The 12952-nt window shown below is 41.1% G+C and overlaps 1 pseudogene across 1 annotated transcript; it reads left to right on the top strand.

The window, feature by feature from the left end:
- The first annotated feature begins 9217 nt into the window (after positions 1-9217).
- Positions 9218-11766, top strand: LOC104155143 (annotated as a pseudogene). Its single transcript, XR_696472.1, has one exon. The product of XR_696472.1 is annotated as an FYVE, RhoGEF and PH domain-containing protein 6 pseudogene (transcript).
- Positions 11767-12952: the final 1186 nt, after the last annotated feature.

Below are 12952 nucleotides of genomic sequence, written 5' to 3'. Positions count from 1 at the left end.
TTCCCAGCCGCTGGTGCGAGCCGCCCGGCTGCAGGGCTTCCCTTACCTTTCCTCCCCCTCCTCTTCGCCGCTGCCAATTTTATGGCTGAACGAGCTGCAAGGCAAATTCTTGGTTTAGAACAAGAGCTCTCCGTGTTTAAGGGAGTTGCTCGTGGTTTTTTGTTGTTGTTTCTCTGGCTGCAGGGTGGTGTGCTGTTAGTACTTTTGTTCACCCATCTGTTAGATTAGTAGATGCCTTTCTTAGTGTGCTGGAAGATGAGAATAGGAGTTGTTTCTGCCTTGAACAGATGTCGTGTGTAAGTTATGATGTATTGGGGGGGAAACGCAAGTAATTACAGTGTAAACCTGGAGCAGCAAAGTGCGTCCTGTAAGGGTTGGGATGGGGGGGTTGAAAGAAAGAGCAACACACAAACCTCGAGCAAAACCATCAACCTAATTCTCAGTGATTTCCTCTCAAATATGTCAAATTGTTATTGAGTCCAGCGTTAATGAAGTTAGCTGGGTTCTCTTAGTTACTCAAAATTTACTGGAAAAGAAAAAGCTATTTAGTGCATCTTTCTGCTTCATTTCACATATTCCCATTTTTTAATATATATGACAGAACTGATCTCGTTTAGATCCCGAAAAACACGTACTAAAGGGGGGTACGGTCTCTGCTCCACAGCTGCGTTGCAGGTTCACCCTGTTCAGCAGTGCCCTGGTACTGCAGGTCACCCCTGCTCTTTGAAGAGTGAAACAGCTGTGCAAATAGAAGGTATGTGTTAGAGGGTGCTCAAGAGCTTGGAGCTGGGCTGTTAAAATTCGATGTGGTGCTGAGTTTCAGAAAGTTGGGTAGATTTTCAGCACTAAACAGTGATTTTTAGGACTTCTAGAGCCGAGGCGGTGTGGCTTGAGTCTCTCTTGGTTTAGTTTATGTTGTGATGGTGTTTGTGGGGAAGGTGAGGGGGAAGGGGTGCTGGTGAACAAAGTCACTTAGAAGGCAAAAGAGAAAGGGATGCTGAGGAATATCGGTAAGAAGAAAGCGGGACAGTTTCATGGAAAATGTGAATTTTAGCGAGGGATTGGAAGGGGAAGGCGTGGAGAGTCCCGGTGGGCAGGAAGAGGGAAGCTGAGGGGTATGTGAAGGCTGTTGAAGAGGGATGAAGAGTATTTTGTGTGCGATGGATTATGTGAGGATAAAAAAAAATAATATGGGGAACAGGTGAAACAAGAGCAGAGTTTTGTGATCCTGCTGTGTCATGACAGCTTTTGACACTTCAGTTAAGGAGCTCACAGGCAGGGTACGAAATGACTGCGACTGCCAGAAGACAGTTCGGAAGGGTTACTTGCCATCTCTTTGCATTGCTGCACAATTTAGCTCCTGAAATACACAGACATGCTTTATAAAGCTATCGCTCACATAAAAACTTACCCACTCCTATATTATAATTTCAGTCCTGTGAGCTGTAGGATCTATTTCCTACACTGAAATTATTTAATTCTGAGTTTAGTTATTACTCTGGTTTGTGCTACATGAGCTAGATTTCTGACGACTGATTGGTAATACAGCGTTTCAGTAAAAATATAATCATGTGTGAAGGCTTCGGATGGAACTTGAAATGCCCAAGAAATCCTTCTGCCTTTCCTTCAGTTTAAGTTGAAGAGCTTGAGTATCTCTCTCTTGTGCCTTCTTTTAATGTACCTTTAGAACACAGCGACCTGGTACAGCATCATCAGTATTGGTTTAATACTCGTAAGTAGGATTTGCAGATATGAGTGACTTCAGGTTGATATGCAGGACTCTCTGTAAGAGATAACGTGCTGCTTGAGGGGACTACGGCACAGAGAGAAATACCGAACACAGCTTCTGCCTGTGGACAGAAGTTGCGAATGGTCCGACATCGATAACCCAGCCTTAACTCCACTCCAGCTTGCCTTCTGCCTTGCTAAATAATGCAGTGCATATTCAGTTTCTTGCTAAATATCTTTCTAGTTCCTCTACAAAATTGTTTCAGTTACATCTCAGTCCAGAGCTGGACGTATGCGAATGGTCCGACATCGATAACCCAGCCTTAACTCCACTCCAGCTTGCCTTCTGCCTTGCTAAATAATGCAGTGCATATTCAGTTTCTTGCTAAATATCTTTTCTAGTTCCTCTACAAAATTGTTTCTGTTACATCTCAGTCCAGAACTGGACGTAATTCAGTGACAGGCGAAGGAGTTCTGCAATAGCTGTTGCTTATGTATTTGAAAATGTGTATGTAAATCTGGACTTGTTAGAACTAAGGAACTACAGCACTTATTTAAACTACTTCTGGATAATTTAAAAATTATCTTATAATGATCAACCTGTATGTTGGTTTCAACCTTCATTTATAGCTATTCTCCTCTCGTTGCTTTCTCATGCAGTGCATTTTCTTTATATGTGATGCTGATGAATTTGCTCACTTTCTGCCTGGAACTATTGTGCTGTCTTCAAGTGTGTGCTTTGCCTTTAAAAGGGAAAAACAAAAGCTCAGAGTTATGAGTTTGACATTTATTATTTCTTGCTGAAGGAGCAGTCCTTATATGTGAAGCTATACAGCTTATTTAATGTGGGCAGAATGTATAGCTTAGACTTAAAATCCGATTTGACAACAACAATGAGAAATATGTAGTGTATTTTAATGTCAAAAATGTAATTCGAAGGGGAAAAAAACCGTATTTTTGAATGGAATAAACAAAATCAACATGACTTTTCCAATCGAACTTCATTGCTTTCAAGGATTTCAAAAAGGAGGCCTACAGGGTTTACTGTCCCTTTAACCCTCTCATATGTCAAGTCTCATTAGAGTTACTCGGCTCTGTCTCCGCATGCGATCTTAAAAGGTTGTTTATTCATCTCTTGTCCTTACTCTAGTTCTCCCCAACTTTCCTGTTTTATTTCAACAAGCCATTGAACAACTTGAGACTTTGAAATTAATGTTTTCCTTTTGCAGTTTATTTAGGATGTTTTCTAAAACTGTAGTGGCCTGGAAACCATCGTTTTCCCTTGTATTTTAAAAACTACATGCGTTATCGTCCAGGATGTCGTGACTCATTCCTTTTTTTGTTTCCTTTTGAGCATTGTGGCATCTGAGAAAATCAGAGCCTCTGCATAATGAGGCAATAAATACACACTCACAGGGAAGAAATTAATGATCTCAGAATACTTTTTTGAGGTGTTTACCTAATGAAACTTTCTTTCAGTAGCTGAAAGCAAAGTAATTGAACTGAAAGGCCTTGTTGTGTGTCATTAAAACTTAAGTTACTGGAGAATAGGTGTTTTAAAATACTTTATCTGTTTCTCTATGCAGCGTGTTAACTGCCATCGCAATAATCTTTGAGTATATCCCAAATATGTAGCAATTTCTCTCTCTCTCCCTAGAGATTGGCTTTCTTGTTTTGTGTCTGTGAGTTGTAGTGGTTTATGCCAGACGTAGTCCCAGGAACAGTAAATTGGCTGTTGGAGCAAGCTTTTCCTTCACGTAAGAAAGAACAGCACATCGATCCCTTGGCAGAGACCTTCTGGGCATCGTATTATTTTCATATATAGCGTACAGATGTGATTTCCTAACTCTGAGACTACAGCATGCATATGTAAACAAGGTGCCGTGAGAAAGCCAGAATGTACATTTGCAGTAGGCCAGCAACTGTTTCAAGCCCTTTCCTTTTCTTTCCTTAATACATGTGAAATAGATATGTGAAATAGATTCACCTCGTAGGTGAAAAGGAATAAACTACCTTGTATACTGTGCAGTAAGAGAAGAGTATACATACGGCTAGCTTCTATAAAGTAGCTGATTGTTAAATTCATGCCTTGACTTACCCCATAGTAACTTGATTGTGTACTTGTGCCTTAAGTTTAGGTCTAGCCGCTGTCAAAATCTTACATCACACTGATTAACTGTTTCACTGTCTTCCTCCTGTTTTGTGGTTCACAAAGGTTATTGCTTTAGGGTGGGTTGCAGGATCCTGCCACGGGGACACGTTTTGGGTGGCAGTCCCAGAGGGGACCCTGAATACCAGGAGAGAGACCTCTGCTCACATGGAGCATTGCAAGGAAAGGAATATCAAGTTATGTTTGCACGACTGCATCCAGAACCATTTGTCCTTGTTTCTTGGACAGAGGCAGGTGAACATCACTTGTTCTTGTTCTTTTGCTGTTCCCAAGTGTAGCAGTTGTTAACATAATCCCAAAAGTATGGGCATAAAGATAACCTGGGAGAATGTTCCTTTAGCAGTAGTAGGGTTTATTGCAGAAGAGGTAGTGCTATTTGATATTTTGCATCAGTCCAACTTTATGTGTATCTTCTTTTCTGCCTGTTCCTGTGCTAGGCAGGCAAGATAACAAGAGGTAAAAATTTGAGGAGAAGATTTTAAAGCTGTATAATACTAGTGCTTAAGACTGCTCTGTCTTACTGGCTTTCCTGTTCATTCATGATATTGCATAGGAGAAAACACATGAGGATTTTTAAGTGAGGTCCTCAGCTGCCAAATCCCATCATCTGAAGAACAGAAATGGACACTCTAAGGCCAAAACATTGGGAGTGGAAGTTGCTCCAGGGTGTTCTCATCCTCCTGTAACAGCTTGAAGGCAGGAGAGGAACATGTGCTAGTCGAGCAAGAACGAGTATCGGTTGCAGAGGAGCTCAACAGGATGAAAACGGGTGTTGCTTTTTCCTCAACATGCTGGAGGAGATAATTCACTGGAGGGACAAATGTCTGTTCTCTGTCCTGTGACCTGAAGTCGGACAAAGAGCATGTGCAGGTGGTGCTAATGGCTATTTGTTGTTAGAAAAATAATGCCCTTTTTAACCCACTTTTTTTTAAGGGTGTTGGGTGTGTTGGTATTTTTGAGCAGCATCTTGTTTGTTTGTTGGTTTGTTTTTTCCTTAAAGCATTGGATGCGGTGTTGGCGGTTCCTAGATGAGCAGTAGATTTCCTGTTGGTGTTGGCAGCTTTGTTAGTCTCTTTATTTATGGATTTCTTCCTTTGCCTAGTCAAGCAAGTCAGAGGATATCTCTGGCTGCTTCTATGGCTCCTAATGATTTAATCTGTTTATGCAAATAAAACTTTGTGTTTCTGCTTTTACATTTGGGTTTATTACTGGTAATCCATAATGCTAGTCTGGATGCAGGGATCCTCTCTGAGAAATGGGGTAAGATTGGAGAGGGGAGCGAGGGAAATCGTAGCGGTTCTCTGTTCTAATTCCTTGAGTAAGACAAACCAGAGAACCCCACGTCCAGTCCAAAATTTCCTCTGAAACTTCTACAGGGTTCAGAAAGCTCCACCACAACCTTAGGCGAGATGTTCCTGTAGTTAATTATCCTTTGGGTTTAATAATAATTTTAAAGCTTTGTTTCTAGTTTGAACTTGTCAAACCTCAGTGGTCAGCTATGGCATCTCATCGTGTCTCTTTTTTATCCTAATTAGAGCCATCTGCTATCCAAAATCTTTCACATGTGCATAAGTATATATAGTATTACCATCTCACTTCTGAAATTCTTGGTTAAGTTAAGCAGGACAAGCTTTCTTGGAATTCAAGGCATGATTTTTAGACCTTGGATACTTCTGTAGTTATTTCTTGCGTTCGTCCCAAATTTCCACCTAAGAATGCCAGAAGGTGACATAGCCCATCACTAACAGTCTGGCAGGTGCTATGTACAGACATATTTTCAGCTCCCTTCATCTCTTTATATTTATCTCCCTTTGGAGGATTATTTACCGCTTAGCTGCAGACCTGCATGGAGCTGTCATAAAATGACTACCTACAGTGATTTCCGAATTTTCTTCAGTTTTTGCTCTCCTAAGGATAAGCAACCATCTCTATTCTTAGGTGAACCGTTCCATATGGCACCAGGAAGAAGCCCAAACAACTCGCCACTCCACGCATTTGTTGTATAACTTTTCCTTGATTATATTTGTTGTTTTTCACTAAAGAGGCTTGCTTATGCTTGTCATTTAACAAAAAGTCATTCTCATATGACTTCCAGTCATTCCTTACACCTTTATATAGAACAGTTGCCTCCTACTTAGTTTTCTTTCTATTCAGGGTGCGAAATTGTCCCTTTTAAAGCACTGTGTTATGTAGAACTGTTTTTTATCGACACATGGTGAATTCAATTAGTTTATAATCAACTGAACTTTAATTCTTGGTTTCTAATTGAAATCTAATACACTTTTACCCTTGCCTAACTACTGTGGGGGTTTTTTCCCTAAGGAGTTCATCACTTATATTTTTCAGAAACTTAAAGATATTTTGTTGAGGAAAATACTGGTATGTGTTCCCTTCCTGGAGTCTTTCCTCTCACGTCATATTTGTGTTTGAAAGGGCTCTTCATCACATTCCTTTCTGATTGAGGGCTTGACCGCAGATCTGTATTGATACCGAGACTGTAATGTGTCTGTTAATACATCGACCCATATCTACGCTAGATGAAACGAGCAGTCACTTTAAAGAAGATAGTGGTGTCTTTATTATACCGCACAACTTGCCAGTCTCTTCCGTCTGTCCCAGCGCTTTTTAACGTCGAAGTCATTTGAAAAATTCTAGTAGGCTTCAGAAATTGTATTGAATCGCACTTATTATCAGAAGTGAATTTTTCTCGCTCTGTTCATTATCCAGGTTTCCACTGTTGGCATATAAACAACTGGTTTGTTTTCTTTGCATCTCTTTACATTTTCATGTTTTAGTTTTGAATCTTATATTCAGGTAAAGTTATCGTATCATAACTTCTGAGTGTCCTCCCTAATAAGTACTAGTTGAAAGCCCTGCAGAGGAATCTAGTTCATTGCTATCCAAAATGTTGGGCAGTCCCACTATGGAGAGAGAAACTCCGAGGTTTATGGACTTCAATTTGTGGAGTGGGACAAATATATCAGTTAACTAGCTAGTGTTTAATGTCGGGTATCTTCTGCAATCTCTTTCTCTCATTTGGCCATCAGGAAGGGTTCCCGAGCAGACTGTCTCTCTCCTGTTTTCAGGGAGCTTTAATAACCGAATAAATTTTACTGAACGTGGCCTAGGCCTACTATGGCATTGTGTTCTGTGACAATCTTATAGTCTCAAAACTTTATAGTCTTTATAGTCTGAAACTGCGCCAGGGGAAGGTCAGGCTAGAGATGAGGAGGCATTTCTTCCCAGAAAGGGTCGTTACGCGTTGGAATGGGCTGCCCAGGGAGGTGGTGGAGTCCCCATCCCTGGAGGGGTTTAAGAAAAGCCTGGAGGTGGCACTGAGTGCCATGGTCTGGTTGACATGGGGGTGTTAGGGCAAAGGTTGGACTCCATAATCCCAGAGGCCTCTTCCAACCAAATCGATTGTGTCAAACTGGGTATCCCTTCCTTGGTTTTTACCGACGAAAACAGCCTCCTTTATTGCCATCGCTTCATTCTCCAACTGAATAGGCAGTTGCCTTGTCTGAAAGTGAACGTACAATTCTCTTCTGCTGTTCAGGATCAGTAGGTGCCCATCCAAAGGCTTATATATTTTTTTATTTATATTTTCTATTTTCCTAGCAAACCATTGACTCTTCACTCCGGGGGAAACCTGTCTTTGGACAGGAGGCAGAAGGTGGTACGGCCTTTGCAGCGGCTTTTTTTTTACTGTTGGCTGGCGGCGGTGGCTATAGGGAGCTGTACCTTTAGAAAGAAATTCTGCGTTCCCTCTTGCAAAATGGCTCAAAAATTGTCTCTGCCATCGGGTTTACCTCCTTGCTAATATAATTGCAGCAAGGACAGCTATTCTAAGTGTAAGTGAAGTCAGTCTGGATACCATTCAATGATTCATGTCCTAGAAAAACATGGTTTTCCTGTTTCTATAGTAGAGACATTGTTTCTGGCTGTCTGCTTAGAGCAGTGGCTTAGTGTTTGGGAAATGCCTGCAACTGAGGGCATCTGCCTCTTTTTTTTTTTTTCCTTCTTTTTCTTTTTTTTTACTATCTAGATTTCCTACAAGCAAACAAAAAAATCCCAAACAGAAAAAACCCCCAAGCCTGAAACTTTATTCTCATATTTCTAGGCTAGAGATTAGGATATAGTTGCATACCTATAATAATAATAATGGCAATAAACAAACCAACTGAACACCGAATCACAGTTCAAAGGGAGTAATAAATCAATAACTTACCCAGTCTCTTTGCATGTGAAACATTAATTAGCATGTTTTCTTGAGAGTTTTATTTAACATGTATATGACTTCCTGAAAGTATACCAAAATATTATTCAAAACGAAGGTAATAAATACAGAGGTAGTACACAAAAAAAAAACAGAAGAGAAACTTGTTTACTTTATAAATCGGTTTTCACATGTCAAAAATCACTCAAAGCACTTGGAAATCTGAAATTATTCCAGCCCTGTGGAAATAAATTGGTCATAAGTGATCTGCAAGATTAAAATGTTTCAGGCATACCTTAAAAAAAAAAAAAAAGGCAAATGCAAAACAAACAAACAAAAAACCCAAACCCACCTAAACCCACTAACACGATCAAAACTCCATAATCTCCAAGTTCCTCATGTGCTTCTTGTCCTGCCGTCTGCTCTCCCCAGGGTTTATCATCCTGTGCTATCAAGTGGGGCATCAGTCAAAGCAGTGGTGATTGTTTCTAGGTCAGACAGTAACACACTGGGAAGAGTAGTGTTATAAGAGGCACAGAAATAGTATTTTACTTTTACAGTAGGAAAGTACTGACTTGCTACAAGTTACTGCATTAACTTCACGCCACAGACTCATTTCACTGAACTGCTGGTAGTGACGTGCCGGTTTTACAGCTGGTACGGTAATCCATCTCAGATTTGTTTGAAAAGAAGAGAAAGGGAAAGGGGAATTTTAGGTTACACATTTCCAAAGGTGGTAGGGGAAGGGACTGAGCTGTCCTGGTAGTTACCCTCCCTGTTCCATTATCTTCATGGCTTATTATACACGAGGCACTTAACGTATTTGCACCATTTTTAAATGGTATTATAATAGTTCAAACTGCAAAACCAGCCTAATCTGCTCTGTTTTTATTAGCATCATACTTTAGCATCTGAGCAAGGACATGTGCTTTTGTAAAGTTAAACTGGTTTTTAACAAAAAAGTTACCCTTGAAGACTTTTCGTACCACTCTGATTATGTCTGATTAAAACAAAGGCAGGCAACTAGTAAAAAAGCATTGACAGGGAAGGGAGCCATGCGTTTAAGAGAAAAATGTATACATACACACATTGAGATCTTGTAGATCACACGATTTAAATGTTACAAGACTTTTAACAATAGTGTGGTGCAAGTGAAGTTGTCCTGTGGGCTGATGGTGACTAAAGCCTTTGTTTTCTATCCTTCCTAGAAATTAAGAAGCCACCAGTGGCCCCCAAACCAAAATTTGTGGTAGGACACAAGGCAACACCTCCACCTGTTGCACCGAAGCCCGATGTTGTACTTTCTGGTGTTATACAAGCAGCAAGGAAAACCAAGCCAGCAATTGCACCGAAACCAAAGGTTCTCAAGAGCTCATCCGTTCCAGAAGTTAAGCCTCCATCGTCTACACGAAAAAGCACAAAAAGCTTTGAGGAGCACAGGGGAGATTCTTCTCAAACGCTAGACCACTTGAACTATAAAAATGAAGCCTCGGAAGGGAGTATTGGTAACACAGCATATATTCTACCAATGTCGTCTTGCAAGTTTGGATGCCTTCATAAGCTTGGAAATGGGGAGAACACCTGTAAAACTCAGATAATTTTTGAGCACTTTGAAAACTTGGAGAACATCAAAGTCGGTGACAAAAACACACTAGCTCTGGGGGACAGTCACAATGAAAAACTGGCAAATAGAAATCAGGTGGTTTTGAAAGCCAGCATTTTGGAAGAGAAACTTAAGGACGTTCTAACTCATAGTGTGTTTCCTAACAGCAGTCCTGTGAGGCACAGGTATGCAGACAAACTTGACAAAGGGGATGGCAGCAATTCCAAGAACGACGTTAAAATAGAGTTTATGGAGCTTGTGCAGTCGTCTTCGTCGTCTGAGGTAGCCAAAGGGAAGCAACAAAATACTGACGGTAAGCTCACTGCTGATGAATTTCAGATGTCTGAAATTTGTCCTAGTTTGACTGCAAATAACCACAGTTGCTCTTGCCCATTGGACCAGGAAATCCTGGAAAATGAAAATTTAAGTAGCAATAGCACATTTTCGGGTGAAATAAGTATGAAAGCAGATGCTGATAAAGCCTCCGCTGAAACATCTTCGGTCCTGAGCTCAAAAGTGCTTCCTATCCCTAAGCCAAGAAAGCCGCGTGCTGCATGTCTAGTCCGTCAGGATGGCATAGACGCCACAGGAGAAGGAACAAAGGAACCATCTAATTCAGAGAAAGATTCCTTTGGGCTTGTGGACCAAAGCTTTAAAAAGCCAGCAAAAATTAATATCCTTGGTCAAAGTGTTTGTTACAACCATAATACAGAAGTGCTTCATCCTGAAAAATGTGAGATAACTCAAAGCAATGCAGACAAAATGCATCAGGTGAAGGAACCTGCAACAGAAGAGTCAACTTCACAAAACCTTTTGCCTCACTTGTCACACAAAACTTCTGATTTGGTGGAACGTGTTGAATGTTCTTTAGATGCAGACCATAACTTAGTTAACTCCATGGATGAGATGACAGATGATGCCAGCATGCTAGATGCTGTGGACAAAAGGACTAACTTTGTCAGGTGTGATGCTTTGTCCATGAGTTTGCCAAAGCAACTCAAATTAACTAGCAGTCAGCACTCATCTGCTTCCAATAGCCTCCATGTTTCCCCACAAAAATTGGAAGATAAAGAAGGTAAAATAAAGGATGAAAGTTCTCCAAAAGTCATTCCTAAGAAACCACAGAGGCACAGCCTTCCAGCTGCTGGCCTGCTGAAAAAAGCTGCATCAGCAGAGCTTGTGGAGAAAAGTTCTTACACCTCCAGTGAGGACAAGTCGAACAGTGTTACGGAAGGATCTCACTTCACACATCCACCAGCCAAGGGGCAAGGTGCATTGTCATCCTGTGACATACCCAAACGTTCTTCTGAGAAACCCGTCTGGAAGTTACCTCATCCTATTCTTCCATTTTCAGGAAATTCTGAATCATTAAAAACTGCTAACGTTGCTACCAGCTTCAACCACTTGACTGTTGTGACAAAGCCTAGGGCTAAATCTCTCTCTTCTGTGGACATGGAAAGGACAGACAAGCCTTGCAAAGACCATCAGAAGAAAAACAGCTTGAAAAAGTTTCTCAACATGAAACTGTCGGTTTGCTTAATGAAAAGCGACTTCCAAAAATTTCTGTCTAAAGGCAGCCAGTCAATGGATAGTGCTATTGCCAACCTTTCCACCGGGGAGGGGTATGGAAGTGGTAACAACCGGAATACAGCATCTGTAGGCAATGAAAGGAAAGCCAAATCTGCCAAGGTGCATTCTGTAGAAATAAGTAGTCCGGCCTTACAGAAGAAGAGGCAGAGAAACAGAAGTCAGCCTGAGATGCGAAATAACCAAAGGCTGGAGTCTTTAGATGGGCATGTACTTTCGGGAGAGTGTTTGTCAGAAATGCATTTGAATTCTGTAACCAGCACTCGTGCTCCAGAGTACGAGAACGTGCGTCACTACGAGGAAATACCCGAGTATGAGAACTTGCCTTTTGCTATGGGTGCTGGGAGAAATCTCTGTTTTGAATGGCAGAACTCCAGCAGCGTGGAAGACCAGAGCCCTGGCTTCTATGAGGCTGAGGAGCCTTGTGAGGCTACAAGCAGGCGTTTGAGACTTGGCAGGTAAAATAAAAAGAAAAGGGAAGTTAAACAGCTCTATTGTAACTCTATTGGTTGTAAACATGTTTAGATGATGACTTGAGAGGCTGCACCCCTTTCGTTAAACGTCAGCAGGACAATTGTTGCTGTATCTCTTTCTATATGCTGTTTTGAAAACTGTTTGCGCTTGGTAAAGAGTCAAGAGGAAAAGTAAGCTAGTTATTCCTCATATATGATCAAAATTTGGGAAACTAACATATGTGCTTTTCCAGATTTAATTAAAGCAAATCAGATACAGTCATGTATTTGTATCCAAGAATACTTAAATAGGGAGGAATGAACCTTACTCCAGTCTCAGGATGAACTTGAATAAGTGTCCACAGAGTGCATCGTTGCTAGGTTTGTAGGGGGAATGAATGTATTTTTAGATCAGCTGATAGTGCTGGGAAAAGCAGACAAGGTTTTGGATATGCAAATTCTTCATCAGGTCTTGAAAGCTTTTCGGGTATAACAAAAGATACTGCCTCTGCCTGAGTGTAGGGAGTCTTCTGCATCTCCCTGTGCTCCCAGCAAAGGTAGTAACGGTGCACGAGTTCTGCGTGACTCACCCACAATATTACTGAAAAGATGGGGTTTGGTGACTCTGCGGGTTGCTGTATTTTGTTGTTGCAGGAGGTGGTGGAGACAGATAATATCAGCAGATTCAAAAAGGGATTGGACAGATTCATAAACCTGTCCAAAAGAGATGCTTAATGGAATAGGCAGAAACAGATCTTTTAATATCTGTGATGCTGTGACTGTGGATGCTGGGAAGAGGAATGGACCACAAAGAGTGGCCAGGCTTGTATGTTCTCCCTAAATAGCATGTCTTACGGGGTCGGTCAGAGTGTCTTAACAGGGGAAGCATTGTTTTGACCCAATATGGTGTCATTTAACTTCGTAACTTCAGCTAATCAGTTGGTCTTACAGATCCTAAAGGTTTATCTCAAACCAGCAATAAGGATTTGAATGAAATATGCAACCTGTATTTTTAATAGTCCCCAGCAAACTTCTTTGCACTATTGAGACTATATGCATAATGACAAGAAGAAATGAGCTAGCTTATAGACAGTCACGTTTAACTTCATTTTTCACTGGGAGTTGCTAAGCTTCATTTCATTTGGGGGGTGTGTGTGTAGCAAAACACATGCTCCAAAGAACCTGAGAGCTGGCTA

This window comes from Cariama cristata, unplaced genomic scaffold (assembly GCF_000690535.1).
Source record: "Cariama cristata isolate BGI_N322 unplaced genomic scaffold, ASM69053v1 scaffold5467, whole genome shotgun sequence".
Lineage (NCBI taxonomy): Eukaryota > Metazoa > Chordata > Aves > Cariamiformes > Cariamidae > Cariama > Cariama cristata.
Note: the sequence above shows the minus strand (reverse complement) of the source record. Positions and strands in the feature narration are given on the sequence as shown.